Source organism: Trichomycterus rosablanca, chromosome 1, assembly GCF_030014385.1.
Source record: "Trichomycterus rosablanca isolate fTriRos1 chromosome 1, fTriRos1.hap1, whole genome shotgun sequence".
Taxonomy (NCBI): Eukaryota; Metazoa; Chordata; class Actinopteri; order Siluriformes; family Trichomycteridae; genus Trichomycterus; species Trichomycterus rosablanca.
This window is the reverse complement of record NC_085988.1, coordinates 49,867,038-49,894,981: the sequence shown is the minus strand read 5'-3', so window position 1 is coordinate 49,894,981 and position 27,944 is coordinate 49,867,038. Positions and strand designations below refer to the sequence as shown.

The following is a 27,944-nucleotide window of genomic DNA, read 5'->3' as shown; positions in this document are numbered from 1 at the left end:
TAAGCAGCATCTCTGCATGTGTGTCCACCCCTCTACTGTCTCGTCTAGCCCATTGTTACATCTTTTGATATTATGATAGCATTCAGTCTTGTTTGCTTGAAGTCCTTTAGCATGGTATATCTTAAATTAGCAATTATAAGAAGATTTGCACACTTATGCAACCACATTATTTTACCCTTTTATTTTTATGATTTTAGTTTGTTTTCAGTTGACAAATTACATTAAAAATCTGAAGTGATTTATTTTGGGTCTGGTTTTTTTACTACACAAAAATCTGGTATTTTACCAGGGATGTGTTTGTTTTTGTTTATTAGAATTTTAACATCATGTTTTACACTTTTGGTTACATTCATGACAGAAGCAGTTACTCATTACACAAAATTCATCAGTTCACAAGGTTATATCAAATACAGTCTTGGACAATTTAGCATCTCCAATTCACCTCACTTGCACGTCTTTGTACTGTGGGAGGAAACCAGAGATGTGTAGACTTTTTATATTCACTGTATGAAAGACCAACAATTATGCATTATTATCCATAAAATGTTGCCTAATCTTCATCCAAGCCATTATAATAAACAGAATTATACAAACGATGCCAATTGTGTGTATTAAACACGTAGTTTAATCATTTTAAGACAAAATAAATTATATAACCAAAAACATTGTTTACTGATGGCATTAAAAAGTTGATATGATGCTGAGAAAAATGCACCGGAAGGTGACTACGTAGAAAAGTGATGTAATTTGTTTTAAAAGATTTTAATAAATAGAGTTTTAAAAGTGCAAAAACGTTTTGAAGAACCCTCGTGATTTAGACATGACTTAGCACTGAAGTAATAGACAACTTGTAATATGAACATTTTTATCTGCTTTTGCAGGCTTTATAAATGCAATTTAACATCCTGAGATTCTGGAAACACCAGGTCAACACACCAAGTCAGCAATTCTAGGAACTGGAATTCAGCTCTGTTGCTACGTTCCCTAGGAGAGGCTGCTCTTCCTTGGAAATCAAGGTAATTCAATGTGTTTATTAATTAGGACCTTCATTATTTTGCATAGGATGTGTTGACACAACACGATGGTTTTCTATCAGATCATTTAATTGCAGTCATATAATTTCAATTTGAAAGCATACACCACCAATAGTGTAGACAAAATGAGAGTTATGCAATCAGCTTGAACATTTTTATCAGATTGAAAGATTATACTGTATGTCTCTGTCCAAGCTGGCTAAGAAATGTGTTCTTTAGTTGACTTGCTTTGGGGGTCCTGGGTTAAAATCCTGTTTAAGCTTGTCACCTTTGTGATTTGAAGTTTACGGTAAAGGATTAATTACAGAAAGTTGGTCTAGGCAGAGATGGTTCAGTAGTAAACATTGTAGACTACTAATCAGTAGGTTGAAAGTTCAGTCACAGTACTGCAACTGTTGGGCTTTTGAGCAAGGCAAGACCCCTAATCTTATTACTTACTTATTCATAGCACAAAGCTATAATTATATATACAGTTTGTCAATATGTGTGTAAGAGAATTCTTTAAAAACAATGTTCCCCCATAAAGGATTGAAAGGGATTTCTCCCTCTATATGTAGTGTATAATATTATTAAATGAATCAAGGAATGTGAGGAATCTGGAGGAATTTTAGTGTGTAAAAGGCATGGGTATACACCTAAGGTGAACCTGTGATCTACGATGGCACTGCAACAAGGACCATTCAGCAATAGCTGATATAATTGCATAGCAAGGGGTTACTTTGGCAAAATTTTGTTAAACACTACAATATGGAGTTACATGCACAAATGCCACTTAAAAACTCTTGATCACTTGGTATCCTTGGTGCCTTGATGCATTTTTTAAGAAGGAATGGCAGCATTACAAAGTGTTAAATGCTTTACCTTATTATTTGCTCTATTTCAATTATTTAGTGCAGCTAGCATTCCAATGGGTCAGACATACATGAAGCCCACATGCCATGTCTAGAATGACTTAAACACATGTGTTTCACCACAAGTATTCATTTTGAGCTTTGTTAAACGTGACATTGATGATGGACTTTTGTGGTAAGTTGGCGAGGTGCTTCAGCATCTACTAATAGTGAAGTATTGTAGTGACTTGCTTCACCACTATGACGGTTTTGTAACAGGTCATCACATATAATGACAAATACTCAGCCAATCACCTTGTTGTGTGTATATTGGGTTTTTATATATTCATACTGTAGTTTTTTTCTTTGTTTTCTTTTATTTAATTTTTTAAATCTTATGACTAGGATGTGTGTGTGAATCTATGTTGGTAGAAAGCCGACTGACTAAAAGCCCACTTTTTAGTGTAAGCACTGCTGAGCTGTGGTAAGACCTAAATAAACCCACACAGGTGTGATAATAAGGCAGAGGAGAGCTCTAATCCACATGGCTTTCACCTTAATTGTTACGGTGCCTTAGCATACAGGACTGTGGGCTCTGTTCTGTCAGAATGTCACTCTCTCATTTATACACAGTGATTTATTCATTTCTTAATTCCTTCATCCATTCATCTATTTATACATAACATACACTCACTCAGGCACTCGCTCACTCACTCACTCTAGGCCAATTTAAATTCTGCACATGTGGGAAGAAAACATGTGGAGGACACCAACATGGATAAGGAATGAACATTTTAATGACCCATTCCTCATGAGCAGGAGTCTTACCATGCTACTGATGAAAGTCTTGTAATTCATTTAATCAGTAGTTAATGTGGTGTTGGTGACATTTTGGTATTGGGACAACATTAACGGATCTGCTGGCAGCCAGAAACACAAGGTGCAAAACAGAAACCTACCCTATTACAAGGAAACATGCACTCATTTGCATCTTGACCTTTATTTTATCTTTGACAATATAAACCCAAAATAAGACCTGTTTTGTTTGGTAAATTTTGTTTCATTTGTTAATATACATCTATTCCTGCATTTTAGGCCTGAAACATGTTCCAAAAATGTTGGGACAGTAAAGCATTTACCACTGTAATTTTGCCATCTCACAACACTTAAGAAATTTTGGCACCAAGAATACAAGGCAAAGTGTTTCAGGTGTTTTGTCCCATTCTTCGTGCATACACGGCTTATGCTAAGTTTACACTACACGACTTTTAAGGTGTTTAGATCGCTGTACAGTTCACACTACACAACTGGATCTCTTGTAATCGGGAGTCTTTTAAGTCGTTGTGGTTTTCACACTACACGACTGATCAGCGATAGGGAGTCACACACTACACAATCTTTCACCAGGAGGAAACTTTGATGAGTCTGTCTGGTCTTTCAAACTATGTTTTGTCACGAAAATACACGCAAGAAGTGACAAGCAGTATAACGATATCATGTCCAAAAATTCACATCAACAGGAAGCGAGCAATCAATGTTGCTTGTGTGTGCTGAAAAACAAGTAGGAAAAATGAATGTATCTGGCTAAAGGGGGGGATTTGGGTATGAAGAGAAATAAATATACTTTGCAATGCAGCGTTGATATTATAGTTTGGCGTGGACGACAAGTCACAAATACTGTAAAGCTTGTGTGTGTGCTGATGCATTCTGATAAAAACTATATTAGGCACCTGTTCCACACCCCCTCCACCCCCTCCCCACGGGTGTCCCTTCTGTATCTTGCATTTACAACAATCACAACCTGATCGCAACACCTTTCACACTACATGATTTTGAGTCATGAAGTGTGAACTAGGCATTAAGGTCTGCGACAGTATGGGGTTGTCACTGAATTCTCCACACATTCTTTTTGGCAGGCCAGTCCAGTGGTTTTGCACTGTCAATTTGAAAAATGCATGGATGTCCCTGGTGAAATTTCATCTTGAAGGCAGCATATGTTGCTCTAAAATCTGAGTATACTGTTACTTTTGCCAAGGGCTCTGACAAAACCCATACCATGACCGACTCTGGCTTATGGATGTTTTTCTGATGGTCCTTTTTGTCTTTGGACAAATGTTTGCCAACGTAATCCCTTGCCTATGTGGTTATATTAGCTATTGATGAATGACTGTTCCTGATGCCGTCGAAGGGATTGAAGATCATGGATGTTCAGCTTAGGCTTGTGGATTTGCCATTTATGCACTAATATTCCTCCAGATTCCTTAAATGATTTAATGATATTATGCACAGTAGATAAAGAAATCCCTTAAATTTTTACCTCATTACTAGCCCTAAATTGCCCCGACCTAACATTTTTTGAATGTGTTACATGCCTGAAATGGATGCATATTAACAAATAAAATGAAATTAATCAGACATATCTTGTGTCCATAATGTTTATTTTTCATACTCTCCCAGCTTTTATATGATTTGGGGTTGTATTACCACCTAAAGGACAATTAAAAGCAATACAGTAATCTCTCCTCGATTGCTGGGGTTGCGTTCCAGAACCCCCCGCGAAAGGTGAAAATCCGCGAAGTAAAAACCATGTGTTTATATGGTCATTTTTATATATTTTAAGCCCTTAAAAACCCACCCACACTCTTATAAACATTTCCCGCACAGTTATACAGCATAAAGCGGAATCTAATGCTTCTCTCCTTCGCTGAGCCAAACAGCACCCAGGATACTTAACCGCGTGCTCTGATTGGGTAGCTTCTCAGCCATCCGCCAATAGCGTCCCGTGTATGAAATCAACTGGGTAAACCAACTGAGGAAGCATGTATCAGAAATAAAAAGACTCCTTGTCCGCAGAAATTTGCGAACCAGCGAAAAATCCGCGAACCAGCGAAAAATCTGCGATTTATATTTAGATATGCTTGCATATAAAATCCGCGATAGAGTGAAGCCGCGAAAGTCGAAGTGCGATATAGCGAGGGATTACTGTATACATTTTGTTTTAATGACAACTTATGTGGACAGGGGAAGAACATGTAGAACTCGGATCTCTGTGTTGCTTCTTGATTCCTTTTATACACAAAGGGTTAGTATTCATCCAGAGGTCTGTACCTCCTAATTACCCTTCTGTTTTTTTGCAACAGTTATCAAAGGGATGTGTGTGTTTATTAGATTAGTGTTTGTGTGTGCGTGTGTGTGTGTATTAAATTAGCTTAGTAGACAGAGATTGCAGGTCTTGGTGTTTTCTATCTGTTGGCTCATTTATCTAGTGTACAGTTCAGTCTTTAGCATACATTATATATGAGAGCAAACCAAACAGGACTAATCAGGAAGGTACTTAGCAACTCTCACACACACACACACACACACACACACACACTAATACAGCACTGATCATGCTTGTGGCTCCTTCTGTTTAGCCCATGGATGCATAAAATACATGCAATGTGATGGACTGGCAGCCTGTCTGGGGTGTATTTCTTCCATGCTGGCAGGTTTTCTGTTTTGGACCAGACTCATCTTGATTAAGCAGTCAGCAAAATAGTAAATGAATAAATAAATAAATGATTGTTTTGATGTCTTCTCCACCTCTAACAGTTCTCTGTGGGTTCTTTCTGAAGGTACTTTAATTTTATTTCACCCTTCACCTAAAAACATGCAGAAGGTGGACTGGCAACTCTTAAGGCTGCATTTAAACAGTCAGATTTTTCAGCAATTATATTTTTATTATAGGTTCAACCACTGGTATATTAGAACACCTAGTTGGAGAGAACTGAACACCAGTGTTAATTAGCATCAGGACAGACACCTACCAAACAGATTAATTTTGAGGTTATGCAAGTACTGACTGTAGCCCATCTTTTGCTCTGTACACATTGTAACCACCCTACCATGTACACCAGTTATGAATCAAAGGTGACCCCCATGGGACCCTTACTGATTATGTTGGATGCTGGACCATTCTTAGCACTGCAATGACACAAACATGGAAATTACATGGTAGTGTGTGTTGTAATTGTATGAGTGAATCAGGTGCAGCAGTGTTGGTGGGATTTTACATACTGTTTAAACGTTCTGGCCTCTTTATTATGAACAAGTAACCAGCACTTGTAGGTGTACAGTTGCATGTTAATCTTCTTTTCATTAATAGACACTTTCTGATCATATGACGCTGCTACAACCATGATGATGGCGTCCCCTCGTAATCCAAAGATAGATCTCAAGTACGACGCTTGGTTCATCGTCAGTGTTTGGCTCTCTGATGGCTGGTGAGGCCAGTTCTTGAGGCAAACATTCTTTGACATTGTTCACAGGGGATTGTAAGAGCTCGGGGTTGCCATGCTCTTTCCTTCCTCCGTTGTCGTCTCGCTTCCACTTCCACTCTTCTGTTGGCTTCGAAGAGTGTAAATCCTTGTTTGACAGCTCTTCTCCACAGTGGAGAATCTTTGTAGCGTTTCCTTGGGGCACCGAGGGGTCGTTGCGATCCGATGCGAGTTCACCGAACAGGATCCGTCATGAAAGTCGATCTCCTGACATGCGAGTTACATGGCCTATCCACTGGAGTTGATGTTTCATGATTGATGCTTCAATGCTGACAGAGGAAGCTCTTTTCAGTATGGAGTTGTTGGTCACATAATCATCCCAGTTGATGTTGAGGATGGCTCGCAGCTTCTGTCCAACTTCTTTCAATCTGCTCGGTAGAGGGTCCAGGTTTCGAACCCATAAAGAAGAGTAGATGCAACGACGGCGTTGTAGACCATGAGTTTTGTTCGATGGGTCAGATCCTTGTTATGGAAGACACGGCTGGTGGAGTCTTCCGAAAGCTTGATGTGCCACTTGGATTTCGTTTTCTAAGTCCTTAGATGACGTGCACTGCGTGGACAGGATGCCGCCAAGGTATGGGAAGTGGTCCACGCATTCTAGGATCTTCTTATTGATTGAGATGTTGAAGTCTGGTAAGGAAGTCCTAGGAGGCGGTTGTGCGAGGATCTTGGTCTTTGAGGCATTCACGGTCATGCCAAAGTGTGTGTGACTGATGTTTGTAGGTCTTCGACTGAGTGGGTTGGTGCAGCGTTGTTGTCTGTGTATTGAATTTCGGTGACTTTGAAGGTGGAAACCAGGCTTCTGGATCTCAGACGGGACAGGTTGAATAGTCCTCCATCCAGTCTGTACCTCATTTCAATGCCGGGGTTGTTGGGTGGTATCTCATACATCATGGCGGCGAGGTAGATGGCAAACGAGGTAAGTGCAAGGACACATCCCTGTTTCAGTCTACACGTGATTGATCTACACTGATCAGCCATAACATTAAAACCACCTCCTTGTTTCTACACTCACTGTCCATTTTATCAGCTCCACTTACCATATAGAAGCACTTTGTAGTTCTACAATTATTGACTGTAGTCCATCTGTTTCTCTACATACTTTTTTAGCCTGCTTTCACCCTGTTCTTCATTGGTCAGGACCCCCACAGGACCACTACAGAACAGGAATTTAGGTGGTGGATGATTCTCAGCACTGCAGTGACACTGACATGGTGGTGGTGTGTTAGTGTGTGTTGTGCTGGTATGAGTGGATCAGACACAGCAGCGCTGCTGGAGTTTTTAAATACCGTGTCCACTCACTGTCCACTCTATTACACATGCCTACCTAGTATACCTGCTCTGTAGTCGTCCTGTGGGGGTCCTGACCATTGAAGAACAGCATGAAAAGGGGCTAACAAAGCATGCAGAAAAACAAATGGACTACAGTCAATAATTGTAGAACTATAAAGTGCTTCTGTATGATAAGTGGAGCTGATAAAATGGACAATGAGTGTAGAAACAAGGAGGTGGTTTTAATGTTATGGCTGATCGGTGTATGTGATAGGTGTAGTTTATAGAATTCTCGATTAATGTATGTAGAAGATAGCAGCGCTGATGGAGTTTTTAATCACATCACTGTCACTGCTGGACTGAGAACAGTCCACCAACCAAAACACCCAGCCGACAGCGTCCCGTGGGCAGTGTCCTGTGACCGCTGATGAAGGTCTAGAAGATGACCAACTCAAACAGCAGCAATAGATGAGCGATCGTCTCTGACTTTACATTTACAAGGTGGACCAACTAGGTAGGACTGTCTAATAGAGTGGACAGTGTGTGGACACGATATTTAAAAACTCCATTAGCGCTGCTGTGTCTGATCCACTCATACCAGCACAACACACACTAACACACCACCACCATGCCATTGTCACTGCAGTGCTGAGAATCATCCACCACCTAAATAATACCTGCTCTGTGGGGGTCCTGACCATTGAAGGACAGGGTGAAAGCAGGTTAAAAAAGTATGCAGAGAAATAGATGAACTACAGTCAGTAATTGTAGAACTACAACGTGTTTCTATATGGTAAGTGGAGCTGATAAAATGGACAGTGAGTGTAGAAACAAGGAGGTGGTTTTAATATTATGGCTGATCAGTGTATTATAATAAGCAAATATTGCTTATTTATTATATGAATTATATTAATAATTATTATTAAGTATATTATATTAAATAATTTGTGTGTATGTGTTTGAACTCAGTGATCCATTATGTGTCCCGTTTTAATTAGGTCCATTCTCTGGTGCTCATTTTGTCACTTCGGCAGTTTGTGTTGCATATTTGTCTTGCTCTGTGCATTTAGGTTAAATCAAGGTTTATTGCTTTCCTCTGCTGGTAAATCGTTATAGGCTTTGAAAGGCTGCAAACCAAGCCCACCTCTATTAAACATTTGTGGACTGGGTATTTTAATTATGCTTTAATTAAGGGACTGAATGAACCTGGGTTTGATTTTAATGACCTAAACTAAGATAAACCAGAGCACTTTCAGGAAATGTAATTAAAATATTTTAAAGTGATAAGGTTTATACAAAATTTACTAGTGTCACAAATGCAGCCTCTGTGCTCCTGGAACTTATGAGCACCTGGCACACCCACCTCTCATGGGGCACATGTTTGTTTATGGTGTGTGTATTCAGTTAAGGCAACGCCCTTATTTGTGATTGGTCACCTGTTGATGATCCACAGGTGCACCTTGTTTAGGGAAAATGCTCAGGGCATTTAAGGAGGCCCGTGGATCAGTCAATTGGAGACACTTCTGGTTTTGCTATCGCCTTTGTAATGTCAGTCTGTCTGCTCATGTTCGTTTGTTCTTATTCATGCTCAGAAGTCTTGTTAAGTCTTGTTCCTGTTTGTTGGTCTAAATTCTTGTTTAGTGTAGCGCTTAGCTTAGTGTTTAGTATAGTTTAGTCACGTTATGGGTTTAGATTAGTCTTAGCGGTTAGCAAAGCATTTAGTTTACACTTGTTTGATGTTAGCTTAGCATAGGTCACGTGTTTATATGTCTTGTCATGTGTACACTTGTCTTGTGTTTTTCTATTATTAAATGTTTTTGTATAACATCTCTGCATGTGTGTTCCTTCTTGTCAAGTCTAGCCCTAATACGTTACAACTAGTTATTTAAAATACTATGTGGCCAAAAGTTTGTGGACACTTAAGGTCATTGGTCACACAGGACACTCAGGTCTTTATACCTAATTTTATCTGCTGCATTCAGCACATGTACTAAATGTATGTGTTGTTAGTAGTTACATTCATTACACTGCTATTCACACTGTTGGGGAGTGGTCCTAATGTTTTAGCTCGTCAGTATATGGTCATTATTTTTTAATTGTTCATTTACACTTATGGAAGACACTTTTATGCAAATTTACACGTCACTGAATACAATGTATTGGTAAAGCTTGAACCAGTCTTCTAAATTGAGTGCAAACAAGTGAGTACAAGTATCCATCACCCACTACCACTGATATAAAGTGGGTTTTTAGCATTAGACCATTGATGAGTGTTTGAGATAATAATATTAGCAAAACAATATACACTGATCAGCCATACCATTAAAACCACCTCCTTGTTTCTACACTCACTGTCCATTTTATCAGCTCCACTTACCATATAGAAGCACTTTGTAGTTCTACAATTACTGACTGTAGTCCATCTGTTTCTCTACATTCTTTTTTTAGCCTGCTTTCACCCTGTTTTTAATGATCAGGACCCCACAGGACCACTACAGAGCAGGTATTATTTAGATGGTGGATCATTCTCAGCACTGCAGTGACAATGACATGGTAGTGTGTTAGTGTGTGTTGTGCTGGTATAAGTGGATAAGACACAGCAGCGCTGCTGGAGTTTTTTTAATACTGTGTCCACTCACTGTCCACTCCTACATTAGACACTCCTATCTAGTTGGTCCACCTTGTAGATGTAAAGTCAGAGACGATCGCTCATCTATTGCTGCTGTTTGAGTTGGTCATCTTCTAGACCTTCATCAGTGGTCAAAGGACGCTGCCCACAGGGCGCTGTTGGCTGGATATTTTTGGTTGGTGGACTATTCTCAGTCCAGCAGTGACAGTGAGGTGTTTAAAAACTCCAGCAGCATTACTGTGTCTGATCCACTCATACCAGCACAACACACACTAACACACCACCACCATGTTAGTGTCACTGCAGTGCTGAGAATGAACCACCACCCAAATAATACCTGCTCTAGCAGCATGAAAGAGGGCTAACAAAGCATGCAGAGAAACAGATGTACTACAGTCAGTAACTGTGGAACTACAAAGTGCTTCTTTATGGTAAGTGAAGTCAATAAAATAGACAATGTGTGTAGAAACAAGGAGGTGGTTTTAATGTTATTGCTGATCGGTGTATGTGAGTTAGACTGATCTCTAAACAGCATGAAAGCATATTGGATGCTTGGCATCTGAGACAAGAGCCCCCACTGCACTACACTCAACAGTAGGATGATAATTGTAAGATACAGAGAAAAAGAACACAGAGGACACTAATCACAAACCCACAGAGAAGCCTTTATCTGTGCAAACATTGATGATGGAGGTTTGGTAGAAAAAAACTGCCTTATGGTCAAAGTCTCCAGGGAGTTTTTAATAGAAAGCTGGAAAAAGCATTAGAGCACTATAGTACCTTTCTTACGGGAATTTAAACAGCATTTAAAATTATTTGCACCAAAAGTGGAAGAGTTTTTTTGTGGTCTTCTTGCTTTAACGTGTCATAAAACTCAGTACCAGATTGTGTTTGAGCCTAGACATCACCAGGAAACTCTTAGAGTTCTCACCTTTTTTAAAGTGTCTCAGAACTAGTATTTTATTACAGTAGTTAGTACATTAGTACATGTGAGCCCTTCCCAGGCCTAGCCAATTGTGCATCACAAATAAATAAGGTGGCCAAAAAACCTGAAACAAAGTAACAAATAAAAGACACAAAAACATTCACAGCCTGCAAGGGAGAAACTACATAAAAGAGGGATAGTAAAGAACAGAGAGGTAGCTGTTACAATATGACAGGCTGCTCCAGCCTGGAAACATAAGAAACCGTAAACACAAGCCAGGGATGGCAAAAGTCCACACCTTCAACTGGCAAGTCCCACGGCCAGCATGATTCCACTATATAGGGACCACTCCAGAAAAAGGGTAATCACACATCCTCTGGGGCACCTTGCTTATCCAGGGTTATTCCAAACATGACACTCTTAAAGCACCCTAAAAAAGGGATGCCGACATCCCATTACAGCTGAAAACAGGACCGGGCCAAGCCCTGCATCATTGTTTTGCAGAGATAGCATGTTGTCAACAGAGTAGCTTGTAAGTCTGAAAGAGTAAAACCATGATGTATAGAAACACCCCCACCTGGAGCAAATGCTTGATGATGAAACCAACATATCAATCATCTGCACCTCTGTGCCCCCTGTGCAAGCCAAAAATGGCAATGCAGACAGACATTTAAAGATTTATATGAAAATATCAGCCATACAAAATCTTTATAAGATTAATAGTATAAGTCTATTTAATTATTAAGCAATGCATATTCCTGCTGAGGCACAGACATAAAGAATAACCTGCAGTCCCTTAGCACTAGAGAAGAAAACATTGTTGCTGTTAATTTACCACACATTAAACTCACAAGGATCAAATTAACACCTTAACTGTTATTCTGGCCTCGAGTGCATGAGGTGTAACAACTCATTTCAGGATGTTAAATTAAAAGTTCAATTGCCCACTCATTCAGCACAGTTCAGCATCTCCGTGTGATGTATTTAGAGTGTTAGAATTTTGCTGGTTAAGTGTATCTGGCTGGTTCATGTTTTCAAATAGTGGGATCAGAGTGCTTCTCCAGCAAACCCAGAAATGTGGCCCTTGAATGTTATATGGTCCTTCTGGATTGCTGATGCCATTTTTATTCAGCATTGTTGTCACCAGGACAATGCAGCAAAGCTTCTTTGTCCAAGATAGATATGGGGACAAATCCTCAAACAACCAAACAAAATCTCAGTCTGCACAGGCCGGGATTCAGTGATCAGTGGTGCCATATTGAGATACAGACACACAGACATACTGAAACCACTCTCAATAAAAAATAGAGGCTAATGCTTACCATTCTCACCAGTTCTTACAATACCTTCATTGTCCTATTCACTCTATTCCACAGTATTACCATGCATCATAATCTTATATATAAACATATGCCGCTTTTTTATAAAAGCGCAAGGATGGGCAAAGATAAAATGGCTAGATCTTATACCAAAAATATTCCCAAAGAATGTATCTTTTAAACTTAGTAAAGGAGGCTTAAACAATGAATCATTGATACATTGAGATGTATTCAATTTACAAGTGGTCTATTAGCTCATGTTCACTTTTACCACTTACCCAGTGTAGTCTGTTTTATCAGAATAGCTTTTGTCCACCAAAATTATTTATTTTTGACATGCAATGTGCTCTGTGTTTTACTTGGCAACTACACCGATCAGGCATAACATTATGTCTACCTTCCTAATATTGTGTTGGTCCCCCTTTTGCTGCCAAAACAGCCCTGACCCGTCGAGGCATGGACTCCACTAGACCCCTGAAGGTGTGCAATGGTATCTGGAACCAAGATGTTAGCAGCAGATCCTGTAACTCCTGTAAGTTGCAAGGTGGAGCCTCCATGGATCGGACTTGTTTGTCCAGCACATCCCACAGATGCTTGATTGGATTGAGATCTGGGGAATTTGGAGGCCAAGTCAACACCTTAAACTCGTTGTTGTGCTCCTCAAACCATTCCTGAACCATTTTGCTTTCTAGCAGGGCGCATTATTCAGCCATCAGGGAATACCGTTTTCATGAAAGGGTGTACATGGTCTGCAACAATGCTTAGGTAGGTGGTACATGTCAAAGTAACATCCACATGGATGGCAGGACCCAAGGTTTCCCAGCAGAACACTGCCCAAAGCATCACACTGCCTCCGCCGGCTTGCCTTCTTCCCATAGTGCATCCTGGTGCCATGTGTTTCCCAGGTAAGTGACACACACGCACCCGGCCATCTACGTGATGTAAAAAAAATGTGATTCATCAGACAAGGCCACCTTCTTACATTGCTCCGTGGTCCAGTTCCAATGCTCACGTGCCCATTGTTGGCGCTTTCGGTGGTGGACAGGGGTCAGCATGGGCAACCCTGACTTATCTGTGGCTATGCAGCCCCATACACAACAAACTGCGATGCACTGTGTATTCTGACACCTTTCTAATAGAACTAGCATTAACTTCTTCAGCAGTTTGAGCTACAGTAGCTTGTCTGTTGAATCGGACCACAGGGCCAGCCTTCGCTCCCCACGTGCATCAATGAGCCTTGGCTGCCTTTGACCCACTGTTTCTTCCTTGGACCACTTCTGATAGATACTGACCACTGCAGACTGGGAACACCTCACAAGAGCTGCAGATTTGGAGATGCTCTGACCCAGTCATCTAGCCATCACAATTTGGCCCTTGTCAAACCCACGCAAATCCTTATGCTTGCCCATTTTTCCTGCTTCTAACACATCGACTTTAAGGATAAAATGTTCACTTGCTGCCTAATATATCCCACCCACTAACAGGTGCCGTGATGAGGAGATAATCCGTGTTGCATTGATCATAAAGACAAACTTGTTAACAGTTGTACAGTACTGACAGTGGCACCTGATTTTTATTTTTTATTATTTTGGCTGCATCACAAATGACACACAATTTACTAATTAGAATATAATGATGGTAATCATGGTCTACTTATTTGATGATTTAGCGCTATTATAATAGCATGTGGTTTGAGACAGGTTTTTAAAGTGCACACAGTTGGACTATATACTATGCAGAAGACGCAATAAAAAAAGATATTAGAGACTGTAAGGTGGTGGCAGGAGAGAATGTTATTAGACAGCTTTGGATAGTGGTCTGTAGGATGTCTTTGGAGGTAAAGAGGAGGAAAGGAGTGAGGGTGGAACCAAGGATCAGATTGTGGAGGTTATGTAAAGGTTAAAGAGACTTGGTGTTGGAATGAGGAAATGGGTGGAAAAAACTGGGATCTCCAGAGAGAGAAAGAGTAGACAGAAATACAAGGAGACATGGTGTAAGGCAAAGAGTGAAGTGGCGGAGGCTAATAAAAAGGCATATGGCAAGGTGTATGAGAAGATGGACACTAAGGAAGGTGAAAATGACTTGTACCAAAACGGAGGAACAGAGCTGGGAAAGATATATAGCAGGTTATAATGATGAAGGATGCAAATGGAATCGTTGTGACAAATGAAGAGAGTGTACTCAGATGATGAAGAGTATTTTGATGAGCTGATGAATGAAGAAAATTAAAGAGAGAGAAGGTTGGATGATGAGAAAGTGAGCCAGAGAGTGCCTTAAATTAGCAAGGAGGAGATGAAGGCAGCTGTAAAGAGAATAAAGAGTGAAAAGGCAGTTGGCCCAGATGACATGCCAATGAAGACATTGACATGTTTAGGAGAGATTTAACAAAATATTGCAATGTAAGAGGATGCCTGAAGAGTGGAAAAGAAGCACATGGTTCTGATTTTTAAGATTTAGGCTGATGTGCAATGTTGCAGAAACTGCAGAGACATAAAGTTGATCAGCCATAGCAGTAGTGGAAACCAGGTTGAGTAAAGAGGTGAGGATTTGAGAGCAGCAATATGGTTTCTTGTCAGCAAAGTTCACCAAAGATGCAATGCTTGCTTTGAGAATGTTGGAGAAGTATAGGGAAGGCCAGAAGGAATTGCATTGTGTGTACAGTAGATTTAGAAAGAGCTTATGGTAGGATACTGAGAGCAAATCTGGAGTGGCAGAAAAGTATGTAAGTGTGGTGCAAGATATGTATGAGGACAGTCTGACAGCAATGAGATGTGCAGTAGGAATGATGGATGGGTTTAAAGTAGAAGTGGGACTGGATCAGAGGTTAGTTCAGACTTCTTTTTGTTTGCAAAGGTCATAGACAAGTTGACGGACAAGGTTAGGCTGGGGTCCTTATGTAATATGAGGTTCGCAATTACATTGTGATTTGTAGTGAGAGTAGGGAGCAGGTTGAGGAGAGCCTTGAGAAAAGAAGGGTTCATTGGAAAGCAAGGGGATGAAAGTTTAGCAAATTACGACACAGTAAATTTGTGTGAGATAGATGGAGGGTGGTGGAAAGGTTAAGTTACAAGGAGTTGTGGTGATGAAAGTGGACAAGTTTAAATACTTGGATTGAGTGTAGTAATGAAAAATGTGGTAGAGAGGTGAAAAAGAAAGTGCAGGCAGGGTGAAGTGGATAGCATAAAGTGTCAGGAGTGATTTGTGACAGAAGGGTATTTGCCAGAGTGAAAAGGAAAGACAGAAGTAAAGGCCTGCTATGTTATATGGTTTGGCGGCAGTAGCATTCACTAAAAGAGGTGGTAAAGATGAGGATGCTGCTATTCTCATTGAGTGATGAGGATAGTCGAGATTGGGAACAAGGTTATCAGAGGGTCAGAACAAAAAGGAAAGAGGAAGAGAGGTTAAAATGGTTTGGGCATTTGCAAAAGATGAATAAGAGTTACAGTATATTGGGAGAAGGGTGCTGAGAATGGAGCCGCTAAGCAGGAGGAGGAAAGAAAGGCCAAAGAGGAGGTTAATGGATGCGGTGAGAGAGGACATGCAGGGGTGACAGAGGAGGATGCTTAGGACAGGCAAGATGGAGATGAATGATCCGCTGTGGCGACCCCTAACAAAAACAACCAAAAAAAAAAAAAGAAGAAAGTATGAGACATGACTTAAACAGCAGACTGACTATTAAAATATGCACTGGCTTAAAACCAATGGAGAACTGTATACTGAATTCCACAATGGTTGGTATTAATGCTAAGCATTTGGTAATGTCATTTTAACTAATGGTGAGGTTACAGTACATATAATGAACAGCAAAGATGAAGGATGGCAGTAAGTGCATGAGCCAAATTGCAGGGTGTAACATAACAGCTGCTGAATTAGTTCAGCAGTGAGTCATGTTAAGAGTCGTGTCCTTTTGCTCTGCCAAATTAGTCGTTAGAGGGGGCATGGAGGCATAGATGATTAATCACCTGAGCTTCATGATTGTTAATTTACTTCAGGTGGGAGATTTTCAATATATCACAGTTTCTCCCTCTCACTTTTGTCTGCTCCTCTGTTGGCAAACGTGCTGTTTCTCTGTAGCCATGATATTGGGCTTGCTTCGTTCTGGTGGTGTGATGCCAGCACACTTATTTCTTTCCTGGAACTCACTTTATGTTGTGGCATTTTTCGGTCTTACAACGAAACCACCCTGGGAGAGCAGATTGCCCCTTAGGCAGTATAAATTGATGTTACGATGTTATGCACAGGGTGGGCCAACTGGTGTGATTAGAATGCTGCTAATGCCAGGCCTGACTGGTTCTGAGTGCTCTCTATCTTAACTTTTTTTCCGAGAGCTGGGTTATCGTAGACGGCTGGAGCACCCCGTCTTACTGTGAAAACCAGTTCACAGTGCTGCGCTATCCCTTTTCTATCCAGATTCTCCATTGTGGGCTGTGTTTTCCATTTGTAACATTGTCTTTGTTATTTTGGCCACCTTATTCATTTGCAGTTGTCCCTTTTTTGTTAGTTTTGTTCTACAACCCCTGGCAAAAATGATGGAATCGCCACTCTTGGAGGATGTTCGTTCAATTGTTTAATTTTGTAGAAAAAAAAAATAAATCACATACATGCCACAAAACTATCATTTTTCAAAATTCCAACCTTCTGGCATTAAGAAACAATAAAAAAAGAAAGAAATATAATTGTTGTGGTCAGTTACAATTGATTTTTTTTAGATCAGTTAGAGGAAAGAAATATGGAATCACTCAATTCTAAGGAAAAAATCACTGTAATTTGAGGTTCTAAAACAAACACCTGCAGCAGATTAAATTTGCTAATTATTCTTCAGTTTAAAAAGAGTGCTCACACCTTGGAGAGCTGTTGCACAAAGCAGATTGACATGAATCAGGGCTCCAACATGAGAGATGTCAGTTGAAACAAAGGAGAGGATTATAAAACTTCTTCAAGAAGGTAAATCATGGAATATTGCAAAAGATGTTGGTTGTTCCCAGTCAGCTGTGTCTAAAATCTGGACCAAGTACAAACAAAATGGGAAGGTTGTAAAAGGGAAACATACTGGTAGACCAAGGAAGACATCAAAGCGTCAAGATAGAAAACTCAAAGCAATATGTCTTGAAAACAGAAAATGCACAACAAAACAAATGAGAAACAAGTGGGTGGAAAGTGGACTCAATGTCTGTGACCGAACTGTAAGAAATCACCTAAAAGAAATGGGATTTACATACAGAAAAGCCAACCGAAAGCCATCATTAACACCTAAACAGAAAAGAACAAGGTTAAAGTAGGCTAAAGAAAAGCAATCGTGGACTGTGGGTGACTGGATGAAAGTGATCTTCAGTGATGAATCGCGAATCTGCATTAGGCAAGGTGATGATGCTGGAACTTTTGTTTGGTGCCAGTCCAATGAAATTTATGAAGATAACTGCCTGAAGAAAACATGTAAATTTCCAAAGTCGTTGATGATATGGGCCTGCATGTCAGGTAAAGGCATGGGGGAGATGGCAGTCATTACATTTTCAATAAATGCAGGGCAGGTGTAGCCTAGTGGTTAAGGTACTGGTTCAGTAATCAGAAGGTTGCCGGTTCAAGCATCACCACTGCCAGGTTGCCACTGTTGGGTCTCTGAGCAAGGCCCTTAACCCTCAATTGCTTAGATTGTATATTGTCACAGTACTGTAAGTCGCTCAGCTGAAAGGATGTTTGGTGGTGATGACTTCATTTTTCAAGATGATAATGCATCTTGCCATAGGGCAAAGGACGTGAGAACTTTCCTTCAAGAAAGACATATAATGTGAATGGCATGGCCTGCAAATAGTCCGGATCTCAATCCAGTTGAAAATCCCTGGTGGAAATTGAAGAAAATGGTCAATGACAAGGCTGCAATAGCAATAAGAGACAGTTGGAGCCAAATTGATGAAGAATACTGTTTGTCATTAGTTAAGTCCATGTCTCAGAGAATTCAAGCTGTTATAAAAGCCAGAGGTGGTGCAACAAAGTACTCATGGTGCAGTGTTTTTCTCATGATTCCATAATTTTTTCCTCAGAATTGAGTGATTCCATAATATTTTTCTCTACTTGGTCTAAAAAAGCAATTGTGACTGACCACAACAATTATATTTGTTTCTTTTTTTATTGTTTCTTAATGCCAGAAGGTTGACATTTAAAAAAAATAATAGTTTCGTGGCATGTCTGTGACAAAATTAAACAATTAAAAGAACATCCTCCAAGAGTGGTGATTCCATAATTTTTACCAGGGGTTGTACCTTGGTCAAGCACTTTTGTACTTGGGTTCTATATCATTCTTGCTGATGTGGGGCTTCATCTCACACCTTATTCACAAGGTGCAACCCTTCCTCCTACAATACAGAGCAGCTGACCAAATTTCAGACATTGATTAGAAATATTTGATGCACATTTCCTCATGTGTGACTACTAAACCAATTCACTAGACATTGTATTGTCTTAAGTCCCCATCACAGCTGCATGTTTTAAATACATTAATTGCTCATGATATAAAGCACTTAACTACTAAACAGTGACACTGTGCTAGCTTATATGGGTTTGTTGTAAATTAGTTGTTTAAATCAGGTTTGATTTATTTTCTCTGATTAGTTACACTATCCCTGTACTGTCTGCTTTACTTAAAAAAACACCACTTTGATGTATGAGCCTCAAAACATTTGATCAGTCCATCATGTACATTGTAGTGCAGTAATTTACTGTAACGTTTTGCTCAAGCCCTCAAGCAAGAAACACAGTGCTCCTGCCAAATAACCTGTAAGAACACATAGTAGTTCCTCTGGTACGTACGCCTCAGCATCTGCTATTGAGCCCTTAAGAAGGCAACACTGCCAAAAAGCTGGCATTCAGCAACCTGTCCTGTTTACAGAGGTTAAATACATGAACAGCTTTTCAGAAAACCCAGCAGAAAAAAACAGCTTGATATAATGCTACAAAAACTTCTACTTAAAAGACTACTGACTCAAGAGATTCAGCCAAGATTGAACAAAATGTGTGGGTTTAAATTTGGAATTATGGCAAATCCCATTTCCGTTATTAGATTACTTTTATCCTTCACACACCTGCTCTTACATCAGCCACTGGAAAGAGGGGATTAATGCGGATGTTTTCGAGCACAGCTGTGCTCTGCTTTAATATCCAACTCAGCCATGTGTCTTTTCACACTCAGCTACTTGCTAAAAGGATTTAGGTACAATCAAACATGTCAGATGTCAACCTGCTGTAACATGGCAAGCAGGATAAATTCAGAAAGGAGATTTAACTTACTTTGAGATTATTTCCTAGTGAAACAGGTTTCACCTTAGATGTTCTCCAAAAGGCACATGGAAAGCACAAAGTCCATACTCAGAAGAGCTGATTCTGTTAAGTACATTATATGGCCTAAGGTATTTGCGCACCCCTCTTATTTATATATATATATATATATATATATATATATGCGCACCCCTCTTATTTATTTATATATACAGTGTATCACAAAAGTGAGTACACCCCTCACATTTCTGCAAATATTTCATTATATCTTTTCATGGGACAACACTATAGACATGAAACTTGGATATAATTTAGAGTAGTCAGTGTACAGCTTGTATAGCAGTGTAGATTTACTGTCTTCTGAAAATAACTCAACACACAGCCATTAATGTCTAAATAGCTGGCAACATAAGTGAGTACACCCCACAGTGAACATGTCCAAATTGTGCCCAAATGTGTCGTTGTCCCTCCCTGGTGTCATGTGTCAAGGTCCCAGGTGTAAATGGGGAGCAGGGCTGTTAAATTTGGTGTTTTGGGTACAATTCTCTCATACTGGCCACTGGATATTCAACATGGCACCTCATGGCAAAGAACTCTCTGAGGATGTGAGAAATAGAATTGTTGCTCTCCAAAAAGATGGCCTGGGCTATAAGAGGATTGCTAACACCCTGAAACTGAGCTACAGCATGGTGGCCAAGGTCATACAGCGGTTTTCCAGGACAGGTTCCACTCGGAACAGGCTTCGCCAGGGTCGACCAAAGAAGTTGAGTCCACGTGTTCGGCGTCATATCCAGAGGTTGGCTTTAAAAAATAGACACATGAGTGCTGCCAGCATTGCTGCAGAGGTTGAAGATGTGGGAGGTCAGCCTGTCAGTGCTCATACCATACGCCGCACACTGCATCAACTCGGTCTGCATGGTCGTCATCCCAGAAGGAAGCTGACGCACAAGAAAGCCAGCAAACAATTTGCTGAAGACAAGCAGTCCAAGAACATGGATTACTGGAATGCCCTGTGGTCTGACGAGACCAAGATAAACTTGTTTGGCTCAGATGGTGTCCAGCATGTGTGGCGGCGCCCTGGTGAGAAGTACCAAGACAACTGTGTCTTGCCTACAGTCAAGCATGGTGGTGGTAGCATCATGGTCTTGGGCTGCATGAGTGTTGCTGGCACTGGGGAGCTGCAGTTCATTGAGGGAAACATGAATTCCAACATGTACTGTGACATTCTGAAACAGAGCATGATCCCCTCCCTTCGAAAACTGGGCCTCATGGCAGTTTTCCAACAGGATAACGACCCCAAACACAACCTCCAAGATGACAACTGCCTTGCTGAGGAAGCTGAAGGTAAAGGTGATGGACTAAACCCAATTGAGCACCTGTGGCGCATCCTCAAGTGGAAGGTGGAGGAGTTCAAGGTGTCTAACATCCACCAGCTCCGTGATGTCATCATGGAGGAGTGGAAGAGGATTCCAGTAGCAACCTGTGCAGCTCTGGTGAATTCCATGCCCAGGAGGGTTAAGGCAGTGCTGGATAATAATGGTGGTCACACAAAATATTGACACTTTGGGCACAATTTGGACATGTTCACTGTGGGGTGAACTCACTTATGTTGCCAGCCATTTAGACATTAATGGCTGTGTGTTGAGTTATTTTCAGAAGACAGTAAATCTACACTGCTATACAAGTTGTACACTGACTACTCTAAGTTATATCCAAGTTTCATGTCTATAGTGTTGTCCCATGAAAAGATATAATGAAATATTTGCAGAAATGTGAGGGGTGTACTCACTTTTGTGATACACTGTATATATATATATATATATATATATATATATATATATATATAAGAGGGGTGCGCAAATACCTTAGGCCATATAATGTACTTAACAGAATCAGCTCTTCTGAGTATGGACTTTGTGCTTTCCATGTGCCTTTTGGAGAACATCTAAGGTGAAACCTGTTTCACTAGGAAATAATCTCAAAGTAAGTTAATATATATATATATATAATATATATATACATCATTCTCAGCACGTCATTCTCAGCACAACTCAAACAGCAGCAATAGATGAGCGATCGTCTCTGACTTTACATCTACAAGGTGGACCAACTAGGTAAAAGTGTCTAATAAAGTGGACAGTGAGTGGACACTGTATTTAAAAACTCCATCAGCGCTGCTGTGTCTGATCCACTCATACCAGCACAACACACACTAACACACCACCACCATGTCAGTGTCACTGCAGTGCTGAGAATTACCCACCACCTAAATAATACCTGCTCTGTGATGGTCCTGTAGGGGTCCTGACCATTGAAAACAGGGTGAAAGCAGGCTAAAATAGTATGCAGAGAAACAGATGGACTACAGTCAATTATTGTTGAACTACAACGTGCTTCTATATGGTAAGTAGAGCTGATTAAATGGACAGTGTGTGTAAAAACAAGGAGGTGGTTTTAATGTTATGGCTGATTGGTGTTATATATATATATATTTATTTATATTTATATATATTTTCTATTTTTTATTCATTAAAATTTATATACAATTTCAATCCCAAGATTGCTATTAAATACATTTCCCTTACAAGTACATTTAAACATGTGACTTAATATTTGAGTTAAACAACACTATCACGAACATGATTAGACTCTTTTAATTATGATCGCCTTGAGACACTATGCCGAATTATGAGCATAAGGTTCTGAATCGAGTTTAATGAGGTTTGTGATTAGAGTGCTGAAAGCATTATTGCCTTTGGGAGAGAGACCATTGGACACTTGCTTCAGCAATACCCATGAGATACTTACACTTTAAGCTAAATCTCAAGCACTGTGTTCACCTCCTGTTCTGGCCCCATTAAATCTACCTGTTCCCCAAAGACATGCTAAGCTGCATGTGTTTTAGTTCCAAGACACTTTGATGCTGTGCTGGTTTATGCCTTTTCCTTGCTGTTTCTGTTAATTACTGGCACACATACTGATCTGGAAATGAGCTGTTCTTATCAACAAGCTGTCCTGCTGCACATTACTACATTTTCAAAATATAAAGCATATTGTATAAAATTTAGGCACAATTAAGCTGCATAATACTGACACAATAGTCTAAGTATCTAGGTTACACTTCATGTTTTGCAAAACATTTTTCCTCTTTCATTTTATATAAGTTAAAACTTTACACACTTAATATTCAACTGAACACTAAAAGGATTAAAAGGCTATCCTTTAGTTTCTTTGATTTTGTAACAGGGCGGGTGACGCCTAGCTATTGAAATGTGTGGTCAGGCTCTGCACATGTGCAAATGCCCTAACCTAGGTAGTACAATACTGTAGATAAAAATCACAGCCGCAACAATAAAAGTGTAAAGAACAGGGATAGCACAGAAGTAATAACTGGTTGTCAAAATATAACAGGCAGATCTGCCCATCTGCAACAACTCAGATCTTGAATAAAGGAAAGATAAGGAACCCTCAACACAAACCAGAGACAGCAAAAGACTATGTGGGTATTGCTTCAGAAAAACGATCATTACACTGTCTCTGGGGTAGGCAATTTCAAGGTGATGCCATCAAACTGCCCCAATGCCAGCTGAGTTCCATAAAAATAGATAAAGGACGCTGAGATGTCAGCAGAAACCCAGATTGGACCTAGCCCGGCATCGTTTCACAGAGAAAAGCCGGTTTGCCAGACAAAGGAGCTGGCAAATCTGAGAGGGAGAAACCGTAAAATGTAGAAGAACTTTCACCTGGAGCACTTACGAGGTGGAGGTGATTGGCAATTAAAAGGAAACAACACATCAATCATATGTGCCACAATTCCCCCTTGGAATAATACAACTCTTAATTTGACTTGCTGTCAGGTCCGTTCAGTAGCTGAGCCACATTATAGAGCCTCTTTTAAACTTTTTTAAAAGAGGCCATCAGCCATTGGGGCTCTATCAAAAGTGGTCCAAGGAAGAAACAGTGGTAAACCGGCGACAGGGTCATTTGCGGCCAAGGCTCATTGATGCACGTGGGGAGCGAAGGCTGGCCTGTGTGGTCCGATCCAACAGACGAGCTACTGTAGCTCAAATTTCTTAAGACGTTAATGCTGGATCTGATAGAAAGTTGTGATACACAGTGCATCACAGTTTGTTGTGTATGGGGCAGCAAAAGGGGAACCAACACAATATTAGGAAGGTGGTCATAATGTTATGCTTTATCGGTGTATCTGCTTTATGTTGTGGATTTTTATTAGATTTTCTTTGTTTTTAGTTTCTGACCAATTATTCAGTAGTTCAGTTCATATCTTGCGATCTTTCAGGTGTGGGGCACCATCCTCTTTTTCATTACGCCTTCATACTTGGCTTAGTGAAGGTAGGTGTAAATTTAAATGCAGTGCATCTGTATTGTGGGAGACAGATTTATGGTGGAGCCAAGTATTACCAATACAGTGTTAAACTATGTAAGTTAGAGAGTGTGAGGTTTGAAACTTCGGGCTGATATTGATTTGTGCCACGAGGGATTTAAGTAAAATGCTCGATTTAGTCTTTTTTTCTTAGAATTGTCTTCCTTACTGTTTTCTAAAAAGTTATATTGTGTGGGATTGCCAGACCAATTGAAACAGTCTCCTGTTCTTAGTGAAAGTGAACTGTGTGTGAGTGTATGTGAACAATGAGGGAGTATTGATTTCTGTGAGAGGCTAGATTGAGGACTTCACACTCACATGCTCCTCTCATTGATGCCCTGATAAAAACGCTGGTACTGACAAGTGTCATAACAGCCTGCACACACACACACACACACACACACACACAATGTACACACAGATAGCCTTGTTATCAGTCTAGCACACGTACCAAAAATCACCCCCTGCGGTAAGGATAATGAATGTAATTTACACAAAAAGGTACTGATGTAACACATTTTTTATAATCACCAAACCAGTTTTACACTATTTCCATAATCACCTAACTATTTATTGAGCCTCTGTGCCCTATGGATATGTGCTTGACAATGGTTTGCCAAAGTAATCCCTTGCTCATTTGGTTATTAGCTAGAAGAAGAACGAACACCTTTATTTGTCATATATACATATACAAGTGTACAATACAATTAAATTCTTTCTTCACATATCTGAGCTTGTTTGAAGCTGGGGTCAGAGCGCGGGGTCAGAGCGCAGGGTCAGCCATTGTACAGCGCCTCTGGAGAAGAGAGGGTTAAGGGCTTTGCTCAAGTGTCCAACAGTGACTGCATGGCAGAGCTGGGATTCGAACTCTCAACCTTTCAGTTAATAGCCCAAAGCCCTACCCACTGGTCTACCACTGTCTGATTGATGAATGACGGTTCTTGATGCAGTGCCGTCTAAGGGGTCGTAGATCATCGAGGTTCAGCTTAGGCTTGGGTCCCTGCACTCTATAATTTAATTAGGAACAATCAACAAGTTGTAATTAACAAAAGTTAATGGACTACAATGTGTTCCACAAAATAAAATCATGAATTAAAAGACTCCCCATCAGCATGACATTAACTCATGTAGTTTCATTAAAATTACATGACCTTTTTTTAACAAATGTGGAGGTGTCATTTGTATGAAGTATCTTTCTCTGTCAGGCTTTCCTCTTACTGATCTCACATGGAAACTGTTCACAGTGGTTCTGTCCATACAATATAATGGCACTATTCGGTCACAGACTACAGTATGGCTCGGATGATTTAGTCACACCATTTGAAAAGGTATTCAGAGAGTGTATATAAAAAGGAAGACTCTTCCAGCTTGTAATGAGCTGCTGACCTCTGTAGAGTCATTTTATTACATCTGTTAATTAGGCTGTAAATGTCACGATACAATGCGTTCTTGTGTAGAAGCCATTGTGTGGCACTGAGTGAATGCATGCACATTCAGTTTGGTATTGATCGGTCAACGAAACCCACTGAGCTGAGTTTCAGTTACAATTGTGAATAGCAATGAAAGAAAAGCTCTTAAAAGAGGCGACATTTGACAGCTCTTACATTTGACATCATTCTCTTTCCCTGTCACAGCAACTCTTAATTAAAATGCCACATATGTGTGTTTGTCTGATAAAGCATTGTACAGAAACTTTAAGCAGCCTGAAGAGCTATAATTGGTGAAACCTGAACAACAACAACAATTATTAATCATATAATTATGGTGTACACAAAATGAATGTATCCGGATTTTGTCTTTATATATGCTTAGACAGTCAATAAAAGTTAAATTTCTTTTTGCTGTAGACAATCAAAAAAGCAATTTTAATAGGCTATTTTTATTCTATTATATTGTGTATACAGTGTATCACAAAAGTGAGTACACCCCTCACATTTCTGCAGATATTTAAGTATATCTTTTCATGGGACAACACTGACAAAATGACACTTTGACACAATGAAAAGTAGTCTGTGTGCAGCTTATATAACAGTGTAAATTTATTCTTCCCTCAAAATAACTCAATATACAGCCATTAATGTCTGAACCACCGGCAACAAAAGTGAGTACACCCCTTAGTGAAAGTTCCTGAAGTGTCAATATTTTGTGTGGCCACCATTATTTCCCAGAACTGCCTTAACTCTCCTGGGCATGGAGTTTACCAGAGCTTCACAGGTTGCCACTGGAATGCTTTTCCACTCCTCCATGACGACATCACGGAGCTGGCGGATATTCGAGACTTTGCGCTCCTCCACCTTCCGCTTGAGGATGCCCCAAAGATGTTCTATTGGGTTTAGGTCTGGAGACATGCTTGGACAGTCCATCACCTTTACCCTCAGCCTCTTCAATAAAGCAGTGGTCGTCTTAGAGGTGTGTTTGGGGTCATTATCATGCTGGAACACTGCCCTGCGACCCAGTTTCCGGAGGGAGGGGATCATGCTCTGCTTCAGTATTTCACAGTACATATTGGAGTTCATGTGTCCCTCAATTAAATGTAACTTCCCAACACCTGCTGCACTCATGCAGCCCCAGACCATGGCATTCCCACCACCATGCTTGACGGTAGGCATGACACACTTATCTTTGTACTCCTCACCTGATTGCCGCCACACATGCTTGAGACCATTTGAACCAAACAAATTAATCTTGGTCTCATCAGACCATAGGACATGGTTCCAGTAATCCATGTCCTTTGTTGACATGTCTTCAGCAAACTGTTTGCGGGCTTTCTTGTGTAGAGACTTCAGAAGAGGCTTCCTTCTGGGGTGACAGCCATGCAGACCAATTTGATGTAGTGTGCGGCGTATGGTCTGAGCACTGACAGGCTGACCCCCCACCTTTTCAATCTCTGCAGCAATGCTGACAGCACTCCTGCGCCTATCTTTCAAAGACAGCAGTTGGATGTGACGCTGAGCACGTGCACTCAGCTTCTCTGGACGACCAACGCGAGGTCTGTTCTGAGTGGACCCTGCTCTTTTAAAACGCTGGATGATCTTGGCCACTGTGCTGCAGCTCAGTTTCAGGGTGTTGGCAATCTTCTTGTAGCCTTGGCCATCTTCATGTAGCGCAACAATTCGTCTTTTAAGATCTTCAGAGAGTTCTTTGCCATGAGGTGCCATGTTGGAACTTTCAGTGACCAGTATGAGAGAGTGTGAGAGCTGTATTACTAAATTGAACACACCTGCTCCCTATGCACACCTGAGACCTAGTAACACTAACAAATCACATGACATTTTGGAGGGAAAATGACAAGCAGTGCTCAATTTGGACATTTAGGGGTGTAGTCTCTTAGGGGTGTACTCACTTTTGTTGCCGGTGGTTTAGACATTAATGGCTGTATATTGAGTTATTTTGAGGAAAGAATAAATTTACACTGTTATATAAGCTGCACACAGACTACTTTTCATTGTGTCAAAGTGTCATTTTGTCAGTGTTGTCCCATGAAAAGATATACTTAAATATCTGCAGAAATGTAAGGGGTGTACTCACTTTTGTGATACACTGTATATACTTGCCCCGTGGCACCTGGTCAGTGCTTGCCACGTCTCGTTCGGGTTTCCTGCTGCCAGTTTTACCACAGACTTGGCCACCTCCAGTGGAGACGAGGATGCAGGTATTGTCCACGTCAGCCTTAAAAAAATGGGTGGTTTAGTCTCTACCCATTAATCTCCAGGTTTAGAGACTGTAGGCAGTTGATGCTCATTGCTTGGCGGGTCACTGTTTTGGGTTTAATACTTGCTGACTGACCAATTGCTCATGATTGACCACCCTGTGTCTCACTAACCTGATTGTGGTTCCTGTGAATATCAAAGCTTCTATTAGTCCCCCTTCCAACCAGCACATTACAGTCAAGTCATTGGCTCGGTAGCCGGCTGATCTAGTTTGTCGAGGATGACACAACCTCATACAATGACAGACCCTGAC

At 40.5% G+C, this 27,944-nt stretch overlaps 1 protein-coding gene across 1 annotated transcript in view; it reads left to right on the top strand.

The window, feature by feature from the left end:
- chrm2a (cholinergic receptor, muscarinic 2a) overlaps positions 1 to 27,944 on the top strand; it is a 212,194-nt gene that overhangs the window by 67,563 nt on the left and 116,687 nt on the right. The window contains exon 2 of the mRNA XM_063003973.1: positions 882 to 1,016. The gene's annotated coding sequence lies outside the window, so the exon portion shown is untranslated. The remainder of the gene's footprint in view (positions 1 to 881; positions 1,017 to 27,944) is intronic.